The following is a 27,826-nucleotide window of genomic DNA, read 5'->3' on the forward strand; positions in this document are numbered from 1 at the left end:
TCTTTCCAGGGAGCTCACTTTAATTTAGTGATTTCTTTACATTAGCAAGTGGAATACTGTAATGTGAGAAAGTGAAATTTCATTTAATCAGGTTAATAGTGTTAAAACTATAGCCTTCCTAAAGGGTTAGTGAAAGGAAGAGCATATGGGAAAATTAATATAAGTTAATTTTTTAAAGCAGCTTGTTGCACTGCATACAAACTCTTTGTGGATGCTTTTCTTCACCATTAAAGTGGCTTAATTCAATTGAGTTCACTTCCAAACTTAAGTAAAGAAATCATATTAAAGCCACTTTAATTCTGAAGGAAGGCATCTACACAGAATTTAGCTAATCTTCTTTAAGTCGTAAGTTAAACTAATGCCAGTTGACTTCCTCAAGTCATGCCTACAAAGTCATGTCCTGAGAGCTGGAGACCTTGTCTGAGAGCTTCCCCCAGCTTCAGTGACAATTGTGTTTCAGATAAATGTGGCAGTTAGGCCTCACTGTGTAACTGCAGAGTGTGGCAAAAATACAAATATGTAATTAATTCCTACCCTGTAGATACGCTTCCTATATCCTAGTATGGTTTAATACTGAGTTAATGAACCTCTAAAGAAATGTTTTTCAAGTAGGATGTTTTAATTTGTTTCATCATTATGCATATTGACTATTGCAGAGTATTGAAATAAAAACACATGCAAAGTATTTCAAGTGCTCTTTACATTTGTTACAGGTGAGACAGGGTACCTGTTACTGGTTAGAATATAAAAATTGGTATTGGTTGCAGTAAAGGAGCTGTAATCTCTTTCTGTGATTGATTTATAGGTTTTAAAAAAGATAATAATCATGTTAAGAGGATATGAGGGGCTCCTTGTAGATATCACCAAATAAATGCACTGATAAATGTCTTCTCCTGGTAGAAGACATTGTGTGTTAATGTCATAATCACCTAGTTATGTGATCCAAAGTGATTTCCAACTATTGGTACTGTTGTTCTATGAATGCTTTGCAGAGGAAAAGCACAGGTTTGTTTCAGAAATCCTATCCAAATGGTCAGCTTGTTTCTTGTAGTGTTTTTCTTAAGCTCTGGTGCTGGAGCTTAACAAAGTCTTGCATTGACCTCACTGGTATTTTTGAAGCAGATCTCAACCCTCAAGAAAAATCCTTATGTTTTGATATATCTCTTTCAGCAGACTCCATAAAGAAATAGCTTGTGACTATCTTGGCAGATAAGAATGTTAGAAGTGCATAGAATGAAGCCTCCAAGAAACCCTGCTCTGGCTGAGCTGGCGTTCTCTTTGGCAAGCAGGAGTCCAAGGATTCACATCATCTGTGTGCCCTTATCCCAACCATTTACAGCTGTAGTTGCTCTGCTTTTTTGGGTTTGCATCATCATGTCACAGCTCCCTTCTTTAAGGCTGTATTGCAAATGATCATCAGAGGAAGGGAAGGGTGCTAAATTCCCAGATTTGGAATATTTGCAGGAACGTTGGCTCTGATTCAGCACGCTGGCATTGGGGCTGTGTGTGGAAGTCAGTGTTTGGGGTCGATGGGATTGGGATGTGAGCTCCTGGTGCTTCAAGAGCTCCGTGCACTTCTGTGGACTTGCTGAGTGTCCAGGGCAAACACTGGCATAAGAACTGGTGAATTTGGGCCCTAATTTACTATCTAGGCTGGTTTGTGAGATGTTTTCAAAAGTGAGACTTTCCTGGAGATTAGTCGGTCTGCCTGGAGTTTGCCCAGTTTAGAGGCAATCCCAGCACTTGATCTCTGACCTGGGAGGAGAATTCACAGCCTGTTAACATGTGCTAATTGCAACCATCAGTAATCACAGCCACATCCATCGGTGAACGTGGTGGCTTTGAAATCCTGAAATGGGTCAAGCTGTCACATAAAATTGCCTTTGGAAGAGCAGAGCTGTCTGGGAGATTTACTAGGCAAGTGGGACAGAATCAGCCTCTCCTCCTGACTTAGTCTCCACCTGTGCACCTGCTCATGGGCTGGAAAAGTCTTTCCTTTTGTTGACAGGATGGTTACCTTGACCAGAGCAGACCAGATCCAGCACAACCCTGTCTGGCAGCTACTCCTGCTGACAGTCTTGTCTTCTCTTTTGAGACAATCCTCTCTGTCTTTTCATGATGGGGATCCTCCTCCCTGCATTGCCCCATCTGTTCATCACCGTCACCCACAAATCCTGAATTTTTGTTTGCTTGTTAAAATATTGCTCCAGCACTGTCAGTGGAGAACTCTTGTGTTTTATTGCCTTTCTTGGAGTTGGCTAATTGTTTTCTGATGTGGATGATCAGACAACAGAGACTCTTCCAGGCTCCCACTTCTCCAGTTTCTGTTTCCTGTGTGTTTGTGCTTGTTGTGTTGGAAATATCTGTTGTTTCCCTGGGCTGTTAATGGTTCCATTGGCAAGACTGGATGCCAGGGTATAACTCCTTTCCATTAGTGTAAACGTGCATGACACTGGTGTTTTGATTTCTAGGGAGGTTGCTGTTTCCCAATAAAATAATATAGGGGAAGAGTGTTTAGCAAGTGATTCATCCTTTGCTGAGGTGATTTCATACCTTCTCTTCTTCAAACTCTTTATCTCTTGTGAATGATTGTCATGCATCCCTCTTGATGAGAGAGGAACCTTCCTAAAAGGAAAGGTACAGAGCTAAAATTGTGCATCTTTAGAAGTGCACTCTGCTAGTGTAGAGGGATTTGGTCTTGCGGGTCAGTGCCTGAGACAGCTGAACAGACAGCCCTCTTTTCATTTCAGCTGCAGAGCTTTGGCCTTTCCTTGGCCAGTTCACTTCAGTTGTGGCCTTTTTCCGAGGAGGGGAGCAAAAGTAACACTTTGTTTTTCATTCTGTAGTTCTTGCTTTGATTTGTAAACTCCTAACGGTAGGGGCTGTTCCATATCCCACCCAAGTCAGCACTTGCTACATTTGTCTCGTGACATAGAGATAGGAGAGCTCAAGGATCCTTGACTCTCTTTATCACCTAATGTTGATGAAGCCCTGACAGATATTGCCATGCCAGCTTGAGGATATTTTGTTTAGTTTTTCTTGGTACAGCTCACTTTGTTTTGCTGAGTTGAGAAAGCGAACCTATAAATAGTTACAATAAGCTTGTCTATAATAAGCAGATTTCTTGATGAGTTGTTGTGGCAAAGTTTATTAAATGTAGTCTTACTTCATTCCAGTGTCTGCACAGGGCTGAGAGCAATTAAGCAGTGTCATGGGCAAAGTTGTGTTATAACACAAAATTCTGGAGCTGGTCTTGCCTTTAAAATTGCACAGCCATGCTGTGTGACAAATAATGCAAGTAGTACTTCACTTCAGCTGAGGTTTTTTTCGCAGCCATGTCCCCTTTTCCACAAGCAACTTGTTAAGGTGGATGTGCTCTGCAGTCTGCCACCAGAGTTGACTGAAGGAGGAGGTGTCCCGTGGTGTGAAATGCAGGGTGAGTGGGTTCCCCCCCGAGCATGGTGCTGGCAGCACGCTCTGCCCTCTCTGCCACGCTGCAGCCCAGCTTGGTGCCCTTTGCTGCTGCACACAGGAGTTCAATCACATCCAGACTGGTCCAGCTGCTCACATCTCTAAACAGTTTCTTGGTGCTCAGCTGGAAGTAGTTCAGTTCTGAAAGGAAGAGCTGTTTTTTCCTGGTTCAGTGGGACACTGCACTTGTTGAGACACCAGCCAGATTGTGGTGCTGGGAGCTCCTGAGAACAAGACCCTCGGGTCAGGCCAGCCTGTGCTGCTCCAGCACATTCCCCAGGCAGCTTTTCCTAGCTGCAGCCCAGAGATGGCTGAGCTGGAGGCTGTGCACACAGCAAACGCAGCACCTCCCGCAGCTGGGAGCAGGCAGATGGTGTTTGTGGTGCTGGGAGCAGGCGTGGATGTGGCTGGTGGGTCAGTGCAAGGGGACACAGGACTCTTGTTAGAGGCAAACAGTCCCATGCTTTAGTCAGAGCCTTCGCACATTTTGTTTAGCAGAGCCCATGTGGGAGGGGAAAGTGCCAGAGTTTGCTCTCCTCTACTGCAGAGTGAAGGTCCGTGGGTGTGTCCTCAGAGATGTTCCTTGTCTCTGTGGGTGATGCAGACAAACTCCCCCTGATTTTGAGGTAATTTATTTGTTTCTGCTTTGTTTCTATTATGTCCAAAGCAGAGAGACAAACGGGTGAGAGGCTGTTAGTTCTGCTGGGAGAGCAGAAGCAATTTTTCATAGAATTTCAGTGCTTTCTGGCTAAAATTTCTGCTGGAAAATTCAATATGCTCTAAGCAGGTCTAGTGCTGGAAAGAAAGAAAAATGCTATTCCAAGGTAGAAATGATGGTGTTGGTATTAGGCAATACCAGCAGCCTTCAGCGTTAGTTCTGAATTTTCTACTATGCTTATCTTCTGCATTTAGCTCACCAGAGCAATCCTGTGCTCTGGTTTCTAAAACTGGGTTTCGCTGACATCCCTTGGAGTTCCTGTGTGTGCTGCACAACTAGCTCAGCCAATATGCAAGGCCAGACTTTGGCCGGGAGTATTTTCTTTTCAAGAAAGACCTGATAAGATCTAATTCCTTTTATCAATTCACAAAACACTATCTTTGTATTCATTTAAAAAATGAGCAGCAAAGATTGAGGCTGAAACCTTGGCTATGTGACAGGACATCCCTTAGAGTGAAGGTAGTGCCTGGAGCATCTGCCAGTTTCTTGGGATGAGCTGGAGTCCTGTTGCCCCAGGTCTGTGGTTGAGTCTCTGCAAAACCCTGGTTTTCAGTGGGGCTGGGCTAACCCAGTTGGAAGGAGACAAATCCCTGACCTGGTGGCTGCACAGGAATGCTGTGAGCTGCATTTCAGGAGCTCTTCAGTGTATCCTCAGTGTCTGCCCCCCAAAGTGGCATTTTCTCCTTTGACTCTCTGTGGCAGTGCCATCTGCTCTAACCTAGTTTGCCTAATAGAAATAGGCAGAATTCTTTCTTTTATATCCTTAGAATTTACACTTTCGAGTGGCTGAATAATTTCTGTGGCTTAGGGTTTTTGCATGGTAACTACCCAAAATCTGACAATTACTGTGCCCAGTGTAGAGACCCCATGGGATACAGGGAATGGTGCTGAGTTCTCATTGAATGGGAGTTCCAAAGCGAGGATTTCAATACTGCACCATCTTAAAAAAATATTTATTTGGACTATTTAGCTTCAAAGTTGAATAGAACATGTGAGTACAAAGCACTTATGCAGTAGCTTTGCTTTGAGAGGGTGATTAATGCAAGATTTGTAGAAGGAAAATGATTTTTTCCAGTGGCTTGACTGTAATAACTGAGAAGAATAAATGTCCTAATTTAATATTTATGTAGGTGTCTCAGTAATAGGCATCCTACATCCTAATTATGTAAGAAAAGTGTCGGTGCTGACACGAGCTCATATATACTTGTAGGATAAGGAGCACAGACAGATTATCTGTCCCTTATTTTGCCATCTTTTATTAAAACATCTTGAAATTAATTAAACCAGGTTTATGATGCATTAAATTACAGTTGTTTCATGTTTTGTTAAATAAGAGTTGGGCGTTGTTCTCAGCATTTCTCAGATAGCTCACAGATTGCACTGCCTTTCTTCACCCTTCCAAGATATTAGAGAAAATACTTATTCATCAGGGATATGTACCTGAACACAACTTAATTTTGAAACTCTGATACTTTTGGAGTTTTGCTTTGTATTGGATTTATTTCTTCTAATTTGCTTAATTTTGCAGTATTTCTGATAGCCAGAAAAGAAGTCCATTCTCTTTTTAGGGATAAACTAGAAAATAATTAGGTATTTTCTATTGCTTGGTTTTGTACACTAAGTTTGACAAACACTGGACCTTTTCATTTGTGGGGAAACTTGAGAGAGAGGAATGTTACCAACTTCAGTGTTGTCTAGTCAGTTGGAAGGAGTGAGCATCCCTGGAATTGAAGTTCTAGGTGTAACTGGGCATGAATTCTTAAGTCCTTCTGACCCAGGAATTTTTTAAATTTCATTCATTGTGGCCATTATTGTAGTAAGACATTTTCTAAGGTACACATTGTTGTTTTCTAGGCAGTGCAAGCTGTTTAAATGTCCTTTTGTGCCTTTGAAACCTCCTCTAAAGTTTTTATGACGCATAAAACAGAGGGAAAGCAATTAATTAGTGCAGTCTCTTATCATTCAGTAGCAAAGAGGAACTGTTAAATGCTTTTAGAGCACTACATTATAGTAGAAAATTATTGTTATTCTTTAATACCAAGCTGACAAATCAGAGCATACCAGGACTAATTATGAAGGATGGAAAACAAACACAATTTACAAAGGCTTTGTTTGTGGCACAAGTTTGCCTGTCAAAGCAGACAGGAAAAAGCAACTGAGTTATGTAGAATCTTTTGTGCTCTAAGTCACCTTATTTTTGTTGGAAATCGATGCTTCTTTATGATTTATATAATTCTTCTAAATCTCAGGTGCTCTAAAAATTATCTCCCTTTTGAGCAGTGCTTTGCAAATTAAAGTCTACCCAGTGGTGCAGAGCAGCTGAAGGGTGTGCTTCTTTTAATGGAAATAGGCAGAAATTTTAATGGGGGGACGATCTTTGCCTGAATGAGGGTTGCTGCCTTGACTTCTGTGTTTTTAGAGACTGTCCTGTCCTGATTCAGAAATACTTTGCATTGTTAGAGTGTTGACAGAAGTTACAAACTGTTTAACATATTCGTGGGTAGGGGATGGAGATGTGCCCATGTGTTTTTCTGGGTACAGGCTGAGAAGAAGTGACAGATAATTTGATTTAACAGGTCCAGGTAATTATTACATGGTCAATTATTGCATGGCCAAACCACATCACATGCTCTAAAGCATCTGTTTTGCTCACGGCCACATTAGTTTTAAAAGAACAAGCTAATTTCTTTCATGTTCTTTAGCAGTAACAGCAGCAGTTGTTTTCTAAGCCATGTGCATCTGTTGATTTTGGAGGAGCTTTCAGGGAGGGAAGAGATGATCAAATGCTGCTCTGTAGCTCGGATTGTAATGCTGTCCCAGCCTCTGTTAGTGCTGAGGAGTTCCTGAACATGCTATAAATGTCCTCTTCTTCTTCTATGAATGCTTTCATCAGACCTAGACTGCAAGGTTAATGCTTTGGGTTGGATGAGACTAGGAATGAATGAGAATAAAAATAAACTGGATAATGTGGATGCAATAGGGGAATTGCTAGGCTCTGTTCAAGGCAGTACCAAAATTTCCAAGAGCTTTGCTGCTTTTTGTTCACAGTACTTCCTGTGCACCTTGATATGACAAAACCTGGGGCTGGCACTGGAATGTTTGCATTTTAAGTAATTTGTGACTAAGTGGGTCTTTTTAGTTTAAAACCGGGGTGGAAATACATAAACAAGGTAATATTACATATGAAGGGTAATAATTTTTTCACAGTGAAAGGCAACCTTGAACAACTGTTCTGATGTGGGACTGTAGTTCAAATGTCCAATGGAGCTCTGTGTCACAGTGGCTGGAAAAGAAATAATGTTAGAAGTGCTGTGCTCCAGATCCTTTGCTTTAAACAATTTTACCTTTTGAACAAGCTACAATCCTAGCTTGGACATAAAATGAAATATACAGTTACCTGTGCTGACTAATTATTGTGAAATTCAGTGTTTTCTGAGTGTGATGTTCTGTACTTGGGGAGAGCATTACTGTGAGGTTGCTCCTGCAAAGCTTTAAGTGGAGCTGGTAGCAGATGTTTTCTCCAAGTGCTTGAGATGGTTATTCTTCTTAACAGGGATTGCTTAGTTCATCAGATAGCTTATAGAAAACACTTCTGTTTTCATAAAAAATATGTTACACTGCAAAACATGGAGCTGTTCCTTTTCTGGGCTGCCAAAGAGAAAATGTTTCCTTTTTCTGCAAGAAAATATTTTTTTAACTAAAAGCCTGACAACATGCTATTTCTCACCAAAGTTTCCTGTGAGAAAAATTCCTGCTCATCAACTCTTTGCATTACCCAGGGGAAGGACTTCTTGTGCTGCAGCTTCTCCTTGTGGGACAACCTGATCAGAAACATGGGCACATGGTGGCTGCTGAGCCATGGTGGTGCTCTGCTTTGGAAGACAAGGGTTTGTTTTGGAAGGCTGGGAAGGGACAGAGCTTTTCTGGGATAAGTTTGCAGTGACATCTGGCTGTGGAATAAATGGTTATGGTTAAAATCCACAGCAAAGGATGTAGTTGGTTTAGGAAGTGTTTGGGTTTTATTTTTCTTTTTTTTTTTTTTATTTATTTCTTGTCTTAATCTTTAGCACTTTCTGATCAGAAATGTGCTTTTCCCATCTTCTCCCTTTAAAAAAAGGCAGAAAATTCTGTATTGTTCTTGCTCTTCTTTATTTTTGTAAGAAAATAAATATGGGAATTTATTTTGGCAAGTGCAAAACAGATTTTTTATTTTCAGGTGGGTACTGGTAGGTTGTTGTTGGATGGTGATGTTGAAAATAAAGATCTAAAATGTAGAAATAATTTCTTTCCAAAAACTCACTAGAAGTTTTATGATCTAGCTTGAATTTTACTTTGAAATGTCTTTTCTAGAGATGTTCTTATCTGGAATAGGCTAGTTTGGGCTGCAGAAAAATAGGGAGAGTTGTGAGGAAAAGGGTGATGCTGATATTCCTGAAGTTTATTTGGGCTTTGTGAATTTTATGTTGCTGACAGGATAGTTGCCTACCATGAGTATTAGAGCTGTATTTCACATTGATGCCTTCTGGGTGTGAGAGCTGTTTACATCACTTGGAGCTCACCACATCCATGTTTTAATGTGCTGCCTGTAGATCTGGATATTAACAAAACAGGAGCATGGCTGATAGATGGGTGTCCTGGTTTGAAAAGACAGGTGTCTGCTGAGGAAGGCAGGAGCCTCTTTTGAAATGGAAAATGTAAACCCCCTCTCTCCTAATTGTTATAATTTTGAAATTAAGGGGCTCTCAGGCAAAGATATGGGAATAGGAATAACAGTTCTTTACTAGGGAAAAAAATTAGAAGAAAATATAAAAATAAAAATTCAGTAATACAAAACAGCACTGACTAAATCAGAATAGGACCTGACACCCTGTGGGTCAGGGTGTTGGTAGCAGTTCCATTACATGGTGGCTGCAGCTCTCCTGCAGTGACAGCTGTGGCTCCCTTGGAGCAGTGATCCTGTAGAAGGGTGGAGTTTTCCTCTGAAGGTCTGGAGGTGGTGTAGATGGGCCTGGTCCTCCTCTGGGAATCCAGTGGGAAAAAGCTTTTGTGGTGTTTCAGATCTCAGATTATATCCAGGGAGGAATGCTTGGCTCCTCCCCCTGGGCAGAGCATCTCCCAAGGGGATGATGGAATTTTGTCAGCCATGCAGTGACACTCAATGGCCCAGTAACAGAAGATATCTCCTGGAGGGAGGATTGGTTGTGGAAGAGAAGAAGAAAAGTGTCCAATTATCAGAAGATAACTATCCCACTTCTGACAGATGGCAATAAAATACACATCCCTGGCCACATCTGGCATTTCCAACTTAAGACAATGGGGTGGGCAGAGGGCTCTTTGGAGAGAGAAAGGGATGCCCAAGTCTGTGGGCTGGAGATTGAGTCTTCTGATTTTATTTGCTAGCAGGAAGAAAATAGTCCTTTTCTTTTTTATTTATTTGTTGGTTTTTTTTTCTATTTCAAGTATGAATTCCTGTGTGCTTCCTTGTGGTTGCTTTTTGGGACCAGTTTTGTGAGTGCACCCAAAGAGCTGATGCAGGGATGCTCTGGCTGCTGGTGCTCAGTGTAATGGACAGGTCCTGTTGCTTTGGAAAGGCTGAAGTTACCTGGCAGTTCAGGGGAATCTCATTTTTCAGCTTTTCAGGTGCATTATGTTATGTACTGAACCTACTTCTTGAAACTAATGTTTTGCAAAAAGCAGTTCTTGATTGGTTTGTTTTTCATTAGGTGAATTGATCCCAAAGGGATGGGGAGAAGTGGAGACAGAGAGAAACTGGTAGAGGAATGAGGAATTCCTGAGGAGTGTGATGTGATGAAGCCTACATGACCTCTGCTCTGAAAAGACACAATTTTACAGGCAGCTGTCAATTCCCTTTGAAATTCACATCCATTGGAGTTACTCAGATGGTGTCATTAAAAATTTGTCAATAATAAGCCACCTTGCTGAGTGCAATGTTTAGTTCTGTTATTTTTTAACTATCTCTTCAAAATGCCCCCTTGAAAAGTAGTTACTTTATGCTGTTCTCCATCCCTCTATATGCTTTACATTTATCTTTCTATTCAGAAGCAGAGACTGGGACTGAGATCATTGTTAAGTGGCAGTCATGAACTTCTTTTCAGCTGGTGCCTATCAATAATTCCATTTATTAGTAGACTCTTTGAAACTGCAGAACTTGAGGTATTGCTTCTGTCTATTCACTTCTTATTTTCCTTTTTTCAGCATACAGCAGAGCTTGTAGGTGTTTAATGGCTTTTTATAGTTTTTTTTTCTTTTTAGATGTACTTAATATTTTTAAAGAAGTGCAAGGGAGTATAAGCAGTGAAATTGCTTGAGTGTTTGGAGCTTTTATTAACATGCTCCGTCCCACAGACAAGAACATGTCTTCAAGTTCTTAAATTCAAGTTTAATCTGGGCATGAGACCAAGGACTTCAAATTCATGTCCAAATCTTGTATCTGATCCTATGTTAAACACATCCAGATGGAAGGTGATATTCTAATGTTAACAATCTGCTTCCCCTCCCTCTGCTGCCTTTCTAAGAAGTTGCTGACAAGTCTTTCTGACAGTCTTTTTTAAGTAAATGAGATCAAGTATATTGAAGGTCTTTTATAGCAACAGCCTCCGAGAAAGTTTAGACTTTGCAGTAGCACTGCAGAATGTGGATTTGCTGATATTCTCCCCTAAGTCCAGGGTGGCACAGCTCACCCCAGGGCTCACAGAACTTAAGGCTTGTTCTGGTCTTTCCATTCTGTGCATCCTGTGCAAATGGATACCATTTGTACAATTTAGTGTTAGTAATTTATAAGACTTTAATAGGTGAATAATTTCTTGGTAAATCTATGCAGCTTTTTATCTGCTTTGTTGAAGAACAAGGGTTTTTCCTATATTGTGATTTTGGGTCATCCTTTGCATGGGATCTTAGGTAACTTAGGTGATGTTATTGTAGTTGAAGGATGTGGAAATTAAACATTTCTCCTTCATGACCAGGATCTAAAAGATACAAACAATAGTTTTTTGGTTTTGCCTCATTATGTGCTGGGCTTGCTGCATTTCAGCTCTTGGATTCCTTGTGTATCTGCAGTTAATGTGTGTTAGCTTTCCTGCTTAGCACAGTCTGACATTTAGGGGTATGTCAGAAGAGCTGCATTTAAATTATTTGGCATCACTGCTAGAACCAATTGGTTCTTTCTGCATGTAGGGTCAGTGTGCCTCCCATCCCATCTGGATTCATCCCCCTCTGCAGTTACAAAGTCTCATCCATCCTTAGTCTTCCTGCCTTGCAAATCCAAGAGTCAAAGTGCTTGGGTGGAGCTTAGGTTGGATGAGCCTTTGCCTGTTTTTTTACCAGCTGTGCTAAAAAGCATCAAACCCCTTTAGGATTCCCTGTGAAATTTTTCAGAGCTGATCTCTCCTGCCTTCACTGAAGCCAATTGTAATGCTGAATATGTTAGAATTGCCTGGTTTGTGAGTGCTGCATCCAAGCTCTCTTTTACCTCACCAAGCCCCATGTGCAGCTGCGGAGCCATTGTGTGCCTCCTGCTCTTTCTTCTTCTTGAAAGAAATATGTGGGAACACTCATCTGTAAAAGTACCAGAGAACAGATCCTGCAGAGGAACATTCATTAAAGTGTGTTTCCTGATGGGTGAAATTTGTGCTGTTGTGTAGGAATAGAATTCCTGAGGAGTTTTACTGGTTGTTTTACAGAAATATTTAGAGGTGTTTAAAATTGTTCATTTAGCATACCTTGGAATCTGACTTAAACTGTACAGGTGGTGATGCCTGAAAGTCTGCAGATGACATTGACTGTTGCTGGACTGTGTCTAGGTGCAATTCTGGCTATGTCCAGGATTTCCATCCAACTGGAGAAACAAACACTGGTGGTGGGACAGGAGCTGAGCTCAGAAGCTCTTTGGGAGATGCACTGACCACCTTCAGCATTCAGATATTCAGCAAATCCCAAGCCATTGCTGTAACAGAAATATTCCCTTTATAATCCAAGCGCAGGTATTTTCACGCACACACAAAATTTTAACTTGACAGTGTATTATGTATAAATAAATATACATCATCCTGCTGGGATAACATTCTCAATATGCTGCACAGGACCCTAAAGGTGCAGTGTCAGAGCAGGGACAGTGCATCTCATGAGCTGCAGATCTCCAGCTTTTATTTTACAGCCTGAGCACCCTCTGTCCCCAGAATGGCTCCTGCAAACCATGATGTCAGCCAGCAAAGAGTTAAAGGAAAAAGGATTTATTCATTCCTGTCATCCCAGGGTGAAATCGCCTCGAAGGTTCAACTAACTTCTTCAACAGCAACTTCTCACTTTGGAACTAATTTGTATTGACTGAATTTCAGCCTGGCCCTGTGGTTGTCTTGTAAAGCTCATAGGCATGCTAGAACTCCAGAATGTTTTGCTTCCATGATGGAATACAGGCAGTAGGTAATGCCCTGGAATTTTTGTGATCATTAGGGACCCTCTCACAGCTTTCAGCAGGCAGAGGAGAGGCTGTTCAGCTTTTGGGAAGGTGGCTGCACTTGCACAGGGCCCTGAAAGCTCTTCAAACTAATTCACATTACTGTGATCATCTGTCTAATTGTCTTTCCTTTAACTTTCATTAGCGAGTTCTGCATGGTTCCATTTTTCTCCCTGAGCAAAGATGAAGATAAATTCAGTGGAGTTACAACAGTGCAGCAAGAGACACAAGCTACGTGTACGTGATGTGGAGAGATGATGATTTATTGGCCTGTGTGGTGGCAGGAGAGGGTGTGCTGGGGAAGGGCCAGGAAAAAAAACCTAAAAAGATCATCTCCACCACATTTTTATCTCTTCCTCTTTTTCCCCATGTACATCTGCATTCTGTCTCCTGCTGTGAAAGATGTGTTGATTTGCCTGCATGCAAACATTGAACTAGAATTCCTGTAAGCTTTTATTAGTTGGAAGGAAGTCTGTTTTGTGGCTAAGAGGCTGGGCTGGATAGTAGGAGACTTGGACTTGTCTTCTAGGCTGGATACAGACTTCCTGGGTAAACAAAGAAGGTTCATTTAATCTTCCTTTACTTCAGGTCTTGATCTCCAGTGTGGGGATTAATAGTACTTCCTTTGCAGCTTCCTGAATATCCCCTCTGTTGATGCCTCTTTGAGATCCTTTTTAGGATGTAATTAAAACTGTTTTGTGGGGTTTTTCCATTTATTCCATAATCTTAGGAAAGAATTGTCCTCCAGTTTTATTAGAGAGGTAGAGCGTTAGAGCATGAACAAGACAATCTGTACCTGCTGCTGTTTCTGAGCTGTGGTATGTTTTACTGGTAAAATACAAAAATCTGGGTAAATGGAGGCAAGAGAATTTCAGATAGGATACCATGACCAGCTAAAAAGTACCTTGGAACAGATGCTTTTGATCTGCAACGCATTTGAAGAATCCTTTGGAAGGTTTTGAGTAATGCAAGGTTGGTGCTGGGCCTTAATGAGTTGTTGACAGCTCTGATAGGAGGAGAGTGAGAGGTTTCATCTGCTGCTGGTGAGAGTTCCTCTGCATATACTGCCAGCTCCCAAAGCAACATGCCTGCAAAGCAGACAAATGGGGTATTTTGTGTGGAGAGCGGTGTGGTACCAAGCCTGCAGCTCTGGCTTCTGCAATATGCAAAATTCACATAGTTGTGAAACTTTATCTGCAAGGTATAAGCATGGCTGGGCTGTGCATGATGATGTAAAGGGCTAAAAATGGTTTTTATTGTGTTCATCTTCTCATTGCTGGTTAATAGTGGTGTTCTAGCAAGGCTATGTGTCGATGCTGCAGTTCCAAAGCTTCATACCATTACACTTCTCTCCATGTGGAACTCTCCTGCCTTCAGAGCCAGGTGTGTGGAGTTCAGCCTTTGTCAGAAGTCACAGCCTGTAAAGGAACAGCCCTGCCCACCTCAAATTGCTGCCTGTGGAGAGGGAGGTGAGGATTTCTCCCTCCCATGGCCCTGCCTGCAGCACAGGGATGTGGAAGTCTCCAGAGGAGCTGATGAGGAACCATTTCATTCCAACCACTGGCAGGTAGCAGCAGGATCTGCTGTCAGCTACACAGGCTGGGTTAGCAGTGACTGCCTGCAAGCAGAAAGCTCAGTGACTCATCTTCATCTCTGCAGCTTCTGACTTCCTCACCATAATCCCTGCAGTTGGGCTTAAATTAATTGATCATAGTAATTTTAGGATCTTTCCTCCCTCTGAAAACTTGCTTTTACCCCTGCAAACACACCAACAACCCCAAATCTCTAGAATCTTCTCCTCTTCACGGGAGAGGAAAAAGGTGAATTCCAGGTGTTTGCTTTAAATTCCTTCCTTAACACCACTCAAAGCATTATTTACACCATGCATTATCTTAAATCCTCCTTAGAGAATTATGCCCAGTGTTTATTTTCTCTTCCAGTTCCGAGTCTGAGGTGGACTAGCATACACTTAGGCTCAAATCAGTGCTGAGCGTAGAAAAAACCAAGCATTAACCAGAATCAATCTCTGTTGCTGTCTGTCTGACCTAGAAACTAGCCCAGCCTGAATTCCCCATGAAATATTCCTGCTTCCTTTCCATCTGGGATAGCACCTAATGGTCAGTGTTGCCGGGGGGGGGTTGAATAAAGGCTGTGAATGAGCCCACTCAGGGCAGGGGTTGTGTGGCCACTGAACACCGTGTCACAGCTGGAGGGCAGGGCCTGGGCTGCCTGGTGCAAGGACAAAGAGCCAGAAGCACTCGAGTTTCTCCCAGTCTGCATCCATCTGCCAAGGTAATCCATCCTCCCTGAATCTGCACACTTGTCTCCTTCTTTGGGCTCTTTCAAAGTGCTGGCATAATACTTCAAAAATACTTTATGCTGTGATCAGCAGGATTGAGGAGAAGCTGTTTGCCCCTAGCACTCCTTGTCCTCTTGTGTCCTTTGTCACCTGTCACAAGCAATCAGTGTGCTGCAGTGATGAAGGCAGGGTGAAGATGCTTAAGGCTGCACTGGCTGTCCAGGGACAGAGGGCTGGATAATTTGCCTCGTGCCAGGTCACTCTTACTGTCATCTACTGGCCTGACTAAGGGCTCTCTCCAGAAAGAGGTATCTCAAAGGTTTATGAATTGAAATATAACCTTTTCTTCCCGTTCTTTTTTCTTTAAATACTTCCTTTTAATTCCTGCTTCCTGTGCTATCTGAATTTTTGCCAAACCATTTCTAATTAATTTTGTTGGGTATAGACAATCTTGAGAGGTGATATCTCATTTTTCAAATATGCAATGAAATTCTTTTCATGGACTGATGGATCTTGTGACTTCAGACTGGGGAAATCACTGGATTTGCTGAAATTTTTTTTCCCCTTTTTTCCTTCTCTATCCAGTGTTTCTTGACACCATGGCTACATTTCTTCTATTCATAAAAGCAGCGTGGTGGTGTGTTGCTCTCCAGCTTGCAAAACTTGGATAACATGTGAATTGGTGATCAAACAGGAAATAATTGAGGTGGCAGAGAGGCTTGGAGAAAGCTGATGGTGCCAAATCAACATTTTCCATCTCTAGAATTTTGCTTTCCAAAATACCTAGGCTTTGTACCTGTTTAAAGTGCTGCATCAGTCTGATGGTGGGGCTTGACTGTGTGCAGGAGTTGGGGTGCTGCAGGAGATGGTGCTCAGTCCATACAGCCAATTCTCCATTGCCCAGCAGGTTGTGTTTTTAAAAAAGAAAGGAGGATGACTGTGAATCTCTCACAGTGAGTGTCCCCTCATGCTGCAGATGATTTAACTGTCCTAAAGGATGAAGGAGGAATCTACTCTTTAAGGATGTGCAGATCTGGGGCTCTTTGGGGTGACACCTTTTCCAGGCATCACCACGGGGTTGAGCTCACCCCATTGGGGTGCCGTGACCCCAAATTGGGCAGGTCTGTGGCAGGACAGGAGTGCTTTGGGAGCAGGCAGGGATGGGAGAGGGTTGGTGCATTGCAGCTGCTGAGCAGGGGCTATGAGTGCCTTTGGTACTGGGGCAGAGCAAAGAGCTGTGGGTTGCTGCTGAGCAGGCTCAGACAGATGGGACACCTCCAGAAGTTGTGGGGCACTGCTGAGATGGAGAGCAGAGGAGGCACCAGCAGCCACCACAGTGTGCTTGGCTCCCTTGTAGGGTCGTACTCCTGAAGTCTGAGAAAGGCAGAGCAGTAATAGGAGGTTCTAGATGGAGGTTTGGGCTGGTTTTTCCTCAAAACTGCTCTTCCTCAGGAGCTGGAGGGAGTTCCTCTGTTGGGAGTCTTCCTGTGCTCCTGGCTGCACTTCCCTGGCTTGCAGATGCCTGCAGTCCCCTTCCTTTGGAATTAAAAGTGCTAAGAGGGCAGCTGATCAAAACTGGCTTTTTTACAGTTGCATGGGACAGCACAGAGCAATGTCACAGTGTGCTTGGTTGTCACCCTTGTGCCAAGAATGACATAAGAACAGACGAGAGATACAGTGTAAAAAGGAAGAAAAGAAGGCTTTAATGGAAAAGAAACTTCAGCTTAAATAGACTGATGCAATATATACTGTTTGATTGGTTAGTTAATAAAAACATCTTTCTCACACACCGTCCTTGAGAGGAACAGAAAAGCAAGGTGGAAAAACACCCCCTGCAGATTGTTTAGACTAACAAGTTATCACATTCCTACATCTCCCTAAAAATTCTCACAAGCCACTGTGAGAAATGATTGCCGTTTCTCTTTCCCTGACCAGGCTGGCATCCACACTTGATCACCAGCCTTCCCATGCTCTACTTCAGCAGTGCAGCTTGGAGTTTTTGGAGGGAAGGAGGGTTGGGATGCCAGAAATCCACCTCTGCTTCCCATACAGCTTTTCAGTGGTTTCCTGTGGTGTGGCCCTGTTCCACTTGGAGTGGGACAATCAGAGTGATTGTGCTGCAATCTGGTGATTAATGGGTAGAGCCATCCCGTGCCAGTAACTGCCTGGCTGTCAGTGCAGCCACATCTGGCTTTCCTGATGTTCTCTTGCCAATAGCCCTGACACAGACAAGGAGCTGCTCCCCAGCTGTGCAGGCTGAGATGAGGTGCTCTGGCTTGACTGTGGCGTGTGGCGAGTTCCTGGTGTCCTTAATGGAAGCTGACAGTCGACATCCCGCTCCATCTGTTCCCAGTTTATACCTTGAGATTTATTGTCTCTGGAAAGGGTAAAATAAAGCCTTGTGCAACACAATAGTGGTTCTGAAGGCTGTAGGAGAGGTGTAGCACATCACAGCCAAGCTCCCTCACAAGGTCTGCCTGGGATGGACTGCAACCTGTCCCTCAGGGTGTGTAGCTGTCACTTGGTCCATGCTTGCCCTTAGCAGCAGAGGGACTTTCAGGTCTCTTATGTTTCTACAGCCTGAACTTGAATTGAAATTGAAATTGTAAATGAATTTCACTCATTTACAGCTGTAAGAGATGCACAGTCTCCTGGCCAGACCCAGAGGCCTGGATATTCTGAGGAAGATGCCAAAGCTCTTGCTTCTTGGTTGAAACAAAAAACAAGAGCTAGAAAGGGTTGAACCCTGCAGGTACAGAGTGGTGTAACATGATAATGGTCCTTTGTGTCAGTTAGAGCCACTGAGTGGGGCGAGAGGGAAACCTTTCTGTCAGGAAACAGCAGTGCTTGGAGTCAGACTCCTGTAACTCTGGAGCAGAGTCCAGTCCACTGTGGACTGACTTTTTATCAAGACAAAATCGAAGGGACCTCAGCAACAGGAGGGACTCCTTGGGAAGCAAAGCATCTGCAGCCAGGAAGGGTGGAAGCAGCAGAGGCTGCTTCAGGAGCTGCTGGAGGAATTGGAGCAAAGTGTGGAGGGGCTGAAAGTTTGCCAGAAGGCTTTGATGCTCTTGGCAGGTTTGTACCGCTGCAGGTCACCTGGGGACTTAAAGCCTGGAAGTCACAAAGTGGGGGAAGAAGCTCTTTGGTGGGCTCTAAGGAGTTGTGCCAAACTGCTCCAAATTCTGCTTTTGCAGCAGTGCAGAGGTAGGGAAGGGCAGCATTAATCACTGAGGACAGTGGACATAACATGGAGCATGAGTTAGGGTGTGAAGGGAAGGGATGACATGAGAGAGGTTATTGTGGAGTTCTCATGAATCTCACCTCCATTTTGCCTCCTCATCTCTGTGGTTGTGCTTGGATGTTTGATTTTTTGTGCCTTTACAACAGAAGAAACAACCTAAAAATTAAAATCTGCCAAAGCCAAAAAGATAGGGGGAAAAAAAGAAAATGTTGGAGTAACCACTTGTCTTTCTCTAAAATCTAGGAAATCCAGAAGCAGCATCTGGCTGTAGATATTTGGAAGTAAAAGCTGTAGTATTTTGCAACCTTTTGGGATAGTTCAGGGACAGAGAATTGAGGATATGGATATGACAGTCATCAGTTGCATAGAATGAAGCTGAGAAATGTCATGTTTGCTACTAATTTGCCTGGAAGTTAATTTATTTACTGCCATCTGAAACACCTGAGGCCATCTCTCCTCAATGCAGGACTTGGGCATTTGGAAAAAAAACCTCAGTAAAATTACTAATCTAGAATTGAATGACCAGGGAGGAAAAAATATTCACAAAGGAGGACAAGTGTTTATCAAAATTTATGATTTGCAGGAAATGTCAGGGATTTGTTGTTTCAATTAGAGCTGTGTGTATTCAGCTCTGTTGAGCTGCTTGTATTGCATTACATGTGTTTATACTATTTATTGGCCATTATTAAATGGCACATTTTAAAAGTTATCTATTCTGCTGTAGAATGTGAGCAAAGTTTCTATAAATAAAATGTTAACATTTTTATTGGCAGAACAGCTTTAAACTTTTTTTCCCTAGAAACCCAAGTCTTAAATGTGCAGCTCTGTTTGTAAAGCCTGGGGACAAAAATCTGCAATAAAAGTGTAAAGCTTCTCTAATGGCCCTGATCACAACTGATTGATAGCTTTTCTAAACTCTGTGGCATTCCAGGTGAGACAGATGTGTTTAGTATTCTTCCTTGCAAATAATCTAGACTGTCTAACTTTGTTTTGCAAATAGAAATAAAAAGTTTGTTATTCTTAGCCATGCCCTTTTGGTAACATGAAAACTACCTAAAAATTTTTCTGCTTGACTGAGAGATGTGCTACAGGACACACTTTCTTAGAATTTAAGAGGTTTTAAAGAACTGATGCTTTTGGAATGTAACTAAGAAAGTACTCATACTTAATTTTCATACTCTTCTTGTGGATGTCCAAGATCATCCCATTTACAGCCCATGTCCATCAGAAGCATAGGGAGTAAGGAGAGTCCTGGGCTTCTCCAGACCAGGCAGCCAGATTTTCTCAGGAGCCTTCCAGCTGGGCGTCTCTTGGCCAAATAAACAGCGCTTGTGTCTGTGAGCTGTGAATTACAGAATCTGGGAACCTTGGGCTAATAAAGGCTGAAATCACTTTCCATTTGCATCAGGAGAGATCTGAATCAGTCCTACAGTAAGAGCAAAAGAGGAAATCACCAATTCAAAAAGCCAGATTTGTTGGGTAATGATTGAAATTTAGCCACTGGTCATTTCACTCTGTACTGTACAAACAGGAATGGTTAAAAGCTTCCTGAAGGAGTTTTTAGATAAACATGTTATTAGAGAATGTTAGGAGAAGGTGTGAATAATGTAGCTCAAATGGCAGCATCACTCTTTTGTTTTGGGTTACAGTAAAAGACTACTTAATTTTTTTTTTTCTTATTGGGCTGCTATGATTTGTGAGAAAAGAGAAAAGGGGGGGATGCACCTCATTCACAGAGAATGACGTTTTGGCATGAGTAAATATTAGTTAAGGACCATATAATGAAAATGCCTTCATTTTCTCTCAAATCATAGTTCTTCTAACCAGTGCAGATGGGGTTTTCCCCTCCCTGACTCTCTTTTATAGATAATTTTCAACACTTGCTCAGGTAACCTCTGAGGCAGGTGTTGTACCTGCAGGATTTCTGGGTATTTGTGTGTCAGGTGTGCTGCAGCCCAGTGTTTGCTTCCATCTGGAGATCCCAGTATGAGTACAGAGGTGATGTCTGAGTTTCCTTTGGCTCCTGTTTTGGCCATCCAGAGTATTACAAGTGACCTTTGGAACTCGAAGACAGTAAATGTCTGCACTGAGTTGGCTCAGGTTAGATGTTTTAGGAAAGTTCTTGACCATGAGGGTGGTGAGGCCCTGGCCGAGGCTGCCCAGAGAAGCTGTGGCTGCCTCATCCCTGGAAGTGTCCATGCTGGATGGGGCTTGGAGCAACCTGGGACAGGGGAAGGTGCCCTCCAAGGCAGGGCATTGGAATTAGATCATTTTTAAGGACCCTTCCAACCTAAACCATTCCATGGTTATATATTTTTTCCAAAAACGTGAAAGACCAAGTTATTTAGGAATTCTCACCAGCTCACAAAAGCACTGGTAAAATCATAGTGAAAAAGCTATGAGAGGTGTATATGGCTGATGTTATGGCTGATTTCTGGTATTTTTGGCACGTGTATTGATTAGCATTTGAATGGTTAGAGGACTGAGAGACATTATCAGCTAAATAAGGCTAGACAGGCTGGATTGCTGCAGCTGCTATGCGAGCCCGCTGAGCTCAGAGCAGATTTGTGATGTCTCTGTGCTGAAGTGGCACAGCCGGGCTCTGGCTGATGTCCTGCAGCAAACCTCAGGGCCCCACGGAGGGCAGAGCAGGTGGAAAGGCTGCTGCAGGTCAGTCTGGCCTGGGAGCTAAAATTCACCCTCAGCCCTGGCTTCAGGCCCTGGGGTGTGCCTCGAGTGGGATGCCCCAGAGCTCTCCTCTGCGCAGTGCCCTGGTAACCTCCGATGGAGCAGACGTGCGTCAAGAGCCACGTCTGACATATCCGTAGATGTTTCACTGCAGAACATCTGGCAGAGCCCTTGCCTGTCTCTTCGGCATATGCTGCCTCTTATCTTCACTTCCTCTCTGTTGTGTTTGCCTCTCTCCCCTTCCAATAGCGTTCTATGCTTGGGTTGATCAGAAGTGAGGTCAGATGGAGAGGAGCAGCATTCCCTGAAGTCTTTGGGCAGATGTCACGGGAACCTGCAGTAGACAGAAGCAGATGTTTGCATCTGCGTGGAGCTGGAGAGGGGGGCTGTCGTGCTGCAGAGTTGCTTGTAGATCTGCTTCAGAGGATATTCAGTTTCCAAGCTTGGGAACAAGTGGTTCGTCTGCTGTTATTCAATTTAGAAAGGGCAGTAGGACAATCAACAGGCTGCCTTGTTTTCTTTAGCTGGGAAACAAAAAGTATTGTTTAGCTTGTATTGCGTAGAAAGGTGTAAAATTACAGGTTGCTGAAATGAAGCAGAAATGGCTGTTGAGGAGATAAAGCTAAAGCTGAATCCTTTATTTCTCCAGCCTGCAGGTCATGCTGCTGTCCTTTGTGCTATCTGTGCAGACAAATGATAGTGTGGTAGCTAATGATGAAGTAACAAATTCCTGTCCAGACTTTTAAATACCTTCCTTCAGTATTGTGAGCTGCCCTGTGAAATGCAATCTGTGTTAGTAATCCTGCTGACAGCTGTTTGCCTCAGCCCTCGATTCACTGCTCATCTGGTGCCTGCCGATTGCCCTTCCCGCACTGGCATTGCTCTGTTTCCATGGCACTGCTTTGCATGTGGAAGCAGTGCTGGAGCGTGTGCCTGGTGCATTTTACTGTCTTATTCTCAACTGGGAAAGAGGTATCAGCTCAAGTGGCTCAATGAAGTTTGTCAGAAATGAGGTATGAATCAGTGACTGCAGCTACCCAGAACCCTGATGCCGGGGGCTGAAGACTTGTTGCAGTATCTCTTAAAAAAAAGTGGAAAGCAGTTTTGTCTTATTCTGAGCTTTGTTTTGCTATTTCCTGCAGTTAGAACATTAAGCTGTAAGTTTAGGGTAATATCTTCAAGAATTTTGATGACTTAGAAGAGTAAATTGCAATTTTAAAAGTGAGTTTTTTCTTGCCAATGATTCAGAGTCTGGTGCTTTGATGAGAAGAGCTGCTGTGCTGGTGGGCACATGCAGCAGATAGGAAGGGATTAAAACTTCCCAGAGAAGTGTTTGCCATGGACACTTTGTGCCACAGGTAAGCAGACCCCAGATCTTTCATGTCAAGGAGGGCAACTGTCTGACTACTTATGAGTCATGTTAATTGTCTTGTGACACTTTTACCCTGGCAAACCTCATTCTGGTGTCAGAGACTCACCATGAAGATGATTTGATCTGTTTACTGCCCCACTGTCGTGCAGGAGGTGTTTCCACCTCAGCTGCATTTGAAGAAAGTAAGGAGGCAGAATGTGCCCCTTGACTTTGACACTTGTAGGTAGGATTAGTTTACAGGTGTCTTGGTTTGAAAACTGCAAAGGAAGGTGGGAACGTCTTGGAATTGAAAATGTGACTACCTTCCCTTTTTTAATTATAACTCTAAAATCACGGGGCTGTCAGGCAAAGCTATGGAAAAGGAGCAGCAGTTCTTTAGTGCGTGTCACAGTCCAGCCGACAGTCCATCCGACAGTCCAGCCAACAGTCCATCCATCCACCCAACAATCCAGCCGACAGTCCACCCAACAGTCCAGCCGACAGTCCAGCCGACAGTCCAGCCGACAGTCCATCCATCCAGCCGACAGTCCATCCATCCAGCCGAGGCCGCAGCGGGGCAGCCCCGGCCCCGCCGCTCCCGGCCGCGGCCGCTTTCCCTCCGCTGCAGTTCCGGGCGCGGCCGCCGGGGGCGATGGCTCCCCCTCCAGCAGGGGGCGCTGTGGCGCGAGCTCGGCCGCGTCTCCCTCGCGCGGCGATGGCGCCGGGCGGGGCGGGACGGGGCTGAGGGGGAACCTCGGAGCGGAGCTGGGAGGGCCGGGGCCAGCGGAGCCGGAGCACGGGAAATGGAGCAGAGCTCTGCAGCGCCAGCGGGAGCTGCCAGGTGGACACGGGGTGCTGGGTGAGAGTGTAGCGAAAAAGCTCATGGCAGCGGCAGCTCGGCTTCTCCGTCCGGGAGATGCGGCTGGGTTTTCCCCTGAGGCACCCGAGCCGATGGTGAGGGTCCCTTCCAGAGAGGTGGGGTGTTAATAAGGTCCCGCTGCATCAGCTGTTCTAAAGAGTGAAGGCTCACCCACAGCAGGAGAGGCCATGGGAGGACAAAAGCTCCATAGTGGCAGTGAATCCTCTGGGCAGTGACCGCAGACCAGTTGTGCCTCCTCTGATGCCAAGGGTGAGAGGAGCTGAGCCCAGGCCCTCACCACCTGGCCAAGATATCATGGTATGTTTACCTGTCCAAAGAGAACAGCCAGCTGGACCCTTCCCGCACCTTGGCCATTTCTTTTGTCCGAAATACCGGTCATTATTGTCCCTTAGCAACAGGTGGGACAAAATTCCATGAAAGAAACAAAAAGAAAAATCATCCCCCCCCCCCCCCAACAAGAGGCCTCTTGAAATTAGGCAGCATTTTATATGCTCCAAGCACAGCTACCACTGATTCTAAAGGTACTGACCCTGCAGCAAATGAGTCTTATGCATTCCTGCCATGCATCCTCTCCCTTTTCCCTGAAATGAGGAATGCATTGGCAGCCTTTTGTGCAAGAATCAAAATTCTCCTCACTGCAAAGGTTCTGGGGTGTTTGGCACCCAGACTGAAGGGCTCAGATGTGCTGAAACCCTTAATCCCTGTGTCTTAATCCCTGTGCCCCTGAGGGTGTCCATACAGTAGGCTGATGCCATGAACGATGGGATAAATGCTCACCTTTCCCAAATGCCAGGGAGACTGAAGGGCTACTAACAGATGGCTCTGTGTCTCGAGGGGGGGCTGGGTAAGAGCCCAGAAATAGAAATGGAAATGGTAAGAGCCGAAATAGGAATGGATTTTGGGCATGTGCCCATGGTGCTGCCCAGCCAGCTCACCAAGGTTACACAAAGGCTGTGGGAGTCGATGGGCTTGGGACCAGCCTCTGCATACTGGATGGGAATAGCTTGGTTACTCAGGCCTACCCTGAGCGGCTGCCTGCCTGCTCCAAGAAACTCTGGAGAAAAGAGCACTGCTGAGGGCAAAAATGGGATTATGACCAGAGGATTCTTGCTTGTCTTCCTGAATTTCCCAGCCTCATTTCCCTGTTTTGTTTGAGTTCCCCAAATCACTGAAGCAGAAATCAGCAGCCTGTCACTGCACATCCCCTGGGTAAAGGGGGTCTTTCCTGGGACAGTTTAGTTGGCAAATCCTCCAGTGCCATCTGTGCCTCTTGGGTGGCACAGACACACAGAGCTGTGCTTCCACAGGATTTATGGGAATTGGTAAGGAAGTCTTCAGCATTGACACAAGGGTTTGTAGTCACCCCCCCAAAGAGGACTTTTTAGAGAAACCTGTAAGTAGTGTTATCTTCTCCAATTGAAAGCACTAATTCTGAATTTAAAATGTATTAACACAAGGAGAAAAAGGCATTTGAAACGCCTTGTTCTCCTTGTGAGATCACCCTATAGATATGGTCCACTTAATTGCAGGGCTTAATTGAGACAGCCACTTTTAGTGGGACATCTCCCAGGGAGCCATTGTAGCCTAATGATTATCAATGCCAATGGTTGTTGCCTAATCAGGTCAGTGCCATAAATCCCTCTTAACAAGAATAAATTCAGTGAGTATCAAGTGATTAAACAGTACTTAAACAGGTGTCAAATAAGTGTGGGAGGCCATGTTTAAACACAGGGAAACCCAAAATAAAGTAGAAAGCAAGTGGTACAAATCTCAAAAATAATAAGTGCTATTTTTGTCCTTTTCATTAAGTGCAGGGCTTTCTCTGATGAGTCTCAAATCTCACTTGGAATTTTTCATCTTTTATAGTAGGATTAAGAGTCCTGTGAATGAAAGCTGGCCAAAGCTTAGGGAGTCAGCACTAAGTCTCATTAGTAGAGAGTAGGGCTTCCCAAAGATCCTTAACTACTGTAGTAATTTCTATATAACTGGGATGGATTTTTTGGGGCTGATGGTGGGGAGAGAGAATGTTTTTTAGTGATAATTGATATAGCATAGCTGTAAAATAGAGTGGTAGAGATACTGATGGGCCAGCTGAATCCTTCTGTTGCTATTGATTTAACAGTCTTAGAATCATGTGGAAAGCCAATCGTGTATGGACTGCCAGAATGCTTGTGCTGAGTCCTTTGCTCTGCTGCTGAATACAAATGGCAGTTGTCCACCTTTGTCCTTTCCCCAGCCAGAAAAGCACCTTCTCCCATGGCACAACTTACCCTGTAATGGGAAGGCTTGCTGTGTCAGGATTCTGCTTTGCAGGCCATGTTCTTCTGCATTTTTGATCTGATTATGTGCCCTACAGTCCCTATTGATTTATAACAAAATCCAGTTGTGACATATTTGATGAGCATGCAGTGCTGAATTAAATTTGGGAGAGAAGTTCACTCTGTAAAGATCCAGAGGTGGGCATTTTCTAACAGAAAGCTGCTATTCAATACCTGACAAAAAAATCTTATAGCATCAAAGTGAAGTGTGTGCGTTTGCTGAGAGCCTGGAGGCTGTGAGTCCGTTGCATTGGTGCCATGTGAAATCCATACAAATGCCTTGTGCATTCAAAACAGCTGCTCCACAGCTGCCTTTTCTTTCTCTTGGTTTTCTAAGAAACAGGTCTCTTTTCTAAGCGTTTTCATGGCCCTGATTGCTCTAAAATTTTGTTTGCAGACTTCTAGGTTTTCACAGCTGTTTTCCTAGCAACCGTGTGCTTGTGAGAGTAATTTTGTGTTTGTTCGCTTGCAGTGCAGGAAGAGTCTTTGGAACCATTGCTGCGGGTTGAAAGGCAACTGCTTTATTATTTTTTTTTTGACATGAGGTTAGATCCCAGGGCAAAAGAGCTGTGGTGCAAGGAGGTACCATCTCTGTTCTCTTGTTCTCTTGATGCACTTCCTATTTATTAATCAGCAACTGGAGCTCTGTCTGGTCCTTTGGTGAAAGTTTATTTTACCTTTGAGTCTGGTTTCATTTTCTGCTTGGCCTTCAGTAGTGTAGAAAATCCGAAAATGTTCGTCTTTTACCCCAGAACAAGTTTTATGCATTGAATCACTCCACTGTACTGGAATAACCTTCCTTAAATTCACAAAAGTGTAATTTGAAACCTGATGTAAGGTTTGGCAAATTTTTTTAATTACACTCTAGCTCCTATTGATGTTTATAAAAATAAACAGCTAAAACAACACCCTTCTCTCCTCATGCCACACACTCATTTAATGGATCATTAGGAGTTGGAAATACAGATAACCCTGTATTTTGTTACACAGCAAGCTCCATGTCCAAAGATATTTTGGAGCTCACAGGAAGCACGGCTGGCATTACAGCAGCTAATTGATTTTTGCAATGCTCCTCCAGCTTTGCAGTACACAGCCACCAGATGCAAAGGGACAGGTTGTGATAAATCTTTAATTAGAGCCATATTTAGCAGAACTAAAAACTTCCATAGAAATGGTAGAGTTGTTACTCACATGTATTTACAGAATCAAGGTATGTTTCCAAACTGGGTGCTTTTCCAATCTGGCGCAAAACTGAAATCTTTGTTGTTTAAAGTGTTCCACTGCATTACTGAGATATGCAGCTTCTTTTGATTTTTTTTTTTTTCATATTGTGAATTTGTTTTTCATTTGTAGATGAAGTCCCAAACAAGAATAGAATTTAGTCCTTTTTCTGGAAAAACAAACAGGCAAGCTCATAAATGACAAAGCAAAGTCTGGAATGCAAGAAACTACTATTATTATAATTTTCATCCTGTTAAAGCGAGTCTGAAACATAGTGAAAGTTAGTGGTCTGGTGGTCCTACCAGGGATTTAGCAGGGACAGAAAATTAATGTTAATCTGAATTTTAGTCTAGGGGTGGAAGTATAAACCCAGCCTTCCTCTTCAGCTGGAGGTCAGTGGGAGTTAAGGTGTGAGTGCTCCAGGAGAGCTTGTCTGGCACTGCATCCAGCCCAGCTGCAGAGGGACAGAAGGGAAGGCCATCAAAATTAATCTTTGGGGTTGCAGCCTCCTTGCCAGACTTTCCAGAAGCACTCTTTCCCCTCCACAGTAGACCCTGCTAAGGTGGCCATCCTTTGCTTTCCTCTTGCTTTGTGCCATCCCTTGCTTTTCTCTGTTTGTGCCAGAGCTCACCTTGCCTCAGGTCCCCCAGGAGCAGGAAGGAAACTTGTCACTAAGTAAAGGCAAATCCTGTGTTTGTCAGTTCTCACTTCATTCCCAGGGCAGTGGTTCCTCCTCTTTTTCTGCTGTGCCCCAGGCCTTGACCAGAGAAAGTCATTCCCAGTCTGCTCCAGTGCAAAGCAGCATAAAAATCTTCTTTTCCCTGTTCCCTCCTCCAGTGCTGTTGTACATCAGGACTAGGCTGTTAGACCTGTCACATCCATTGACTACTGAGCCCCACTGAGGGGCTGTGTGATGGGAGAGGTGAGGATGTGGGGAAGGCAACACAAACCTCCCTGACTCTGCTTTTGCTTGCACAAGCCACAAAACAACCTCTTGAAACAGAAAAAAAGGTCCCTGAGATAACAAGGATTTTGCTACTTGAGCACCAGAGGCTGTGCCCTTTTAAAATGGAAATAGGGAGGGATGGGTGTGCAGCTCACCTTGGCTCCCTTCCAGAGTCAGGGCACACGTGGAGAAGGAGAGAGCAATGCCAGCAACTGGG

The 27,826-nt window shown here is 43.8% G+C and overlaps 1 protein-coding gene and 1 long non-coding RNA gene across 5 annotated transcripts in view; both read left to right on the forward strand.

The window, feature by feature from the left end:
- Nucleotides 1–26,555, forward strand: part of LOC146768007 (uncharacterized) — a 58,940-nt gene extending 32,385 nt beyond the window's left edge. The window contains exon 2 of the long non-coding RNA XR_014954432.1: nt 1–26,555. This exon is cut by the window's left edge and continues 17,296 nt beyond it. This is a non-coding gene — a long non-coding RNA (uncharacterized LOC146768007).
- Nucleotides 1–27,826, forward strand: part of PLCB1 (phospholipase C beta 1) — a 343,204-nt gene that overhangs the window by 43,444 nt on the left and 271,934 nt on the right. The gene's annotated exons all lie outside the window — the stretch shown is intronic.

The sequence above is a fragment of the Lonchura striata genome, chromosome 3 (genome assembly GCF_050655825.1).
Source record: "Lonchura striata isolate lonStrDom1 chromosome 3, ASM5065582v1, whole genome shotgun sequence".
Lineage (NCBI taxonomy): Eukaryota > Metazoa > Chordata > Aves > Passeriformes > Estrildidae > Lonchura > Lonchura striata.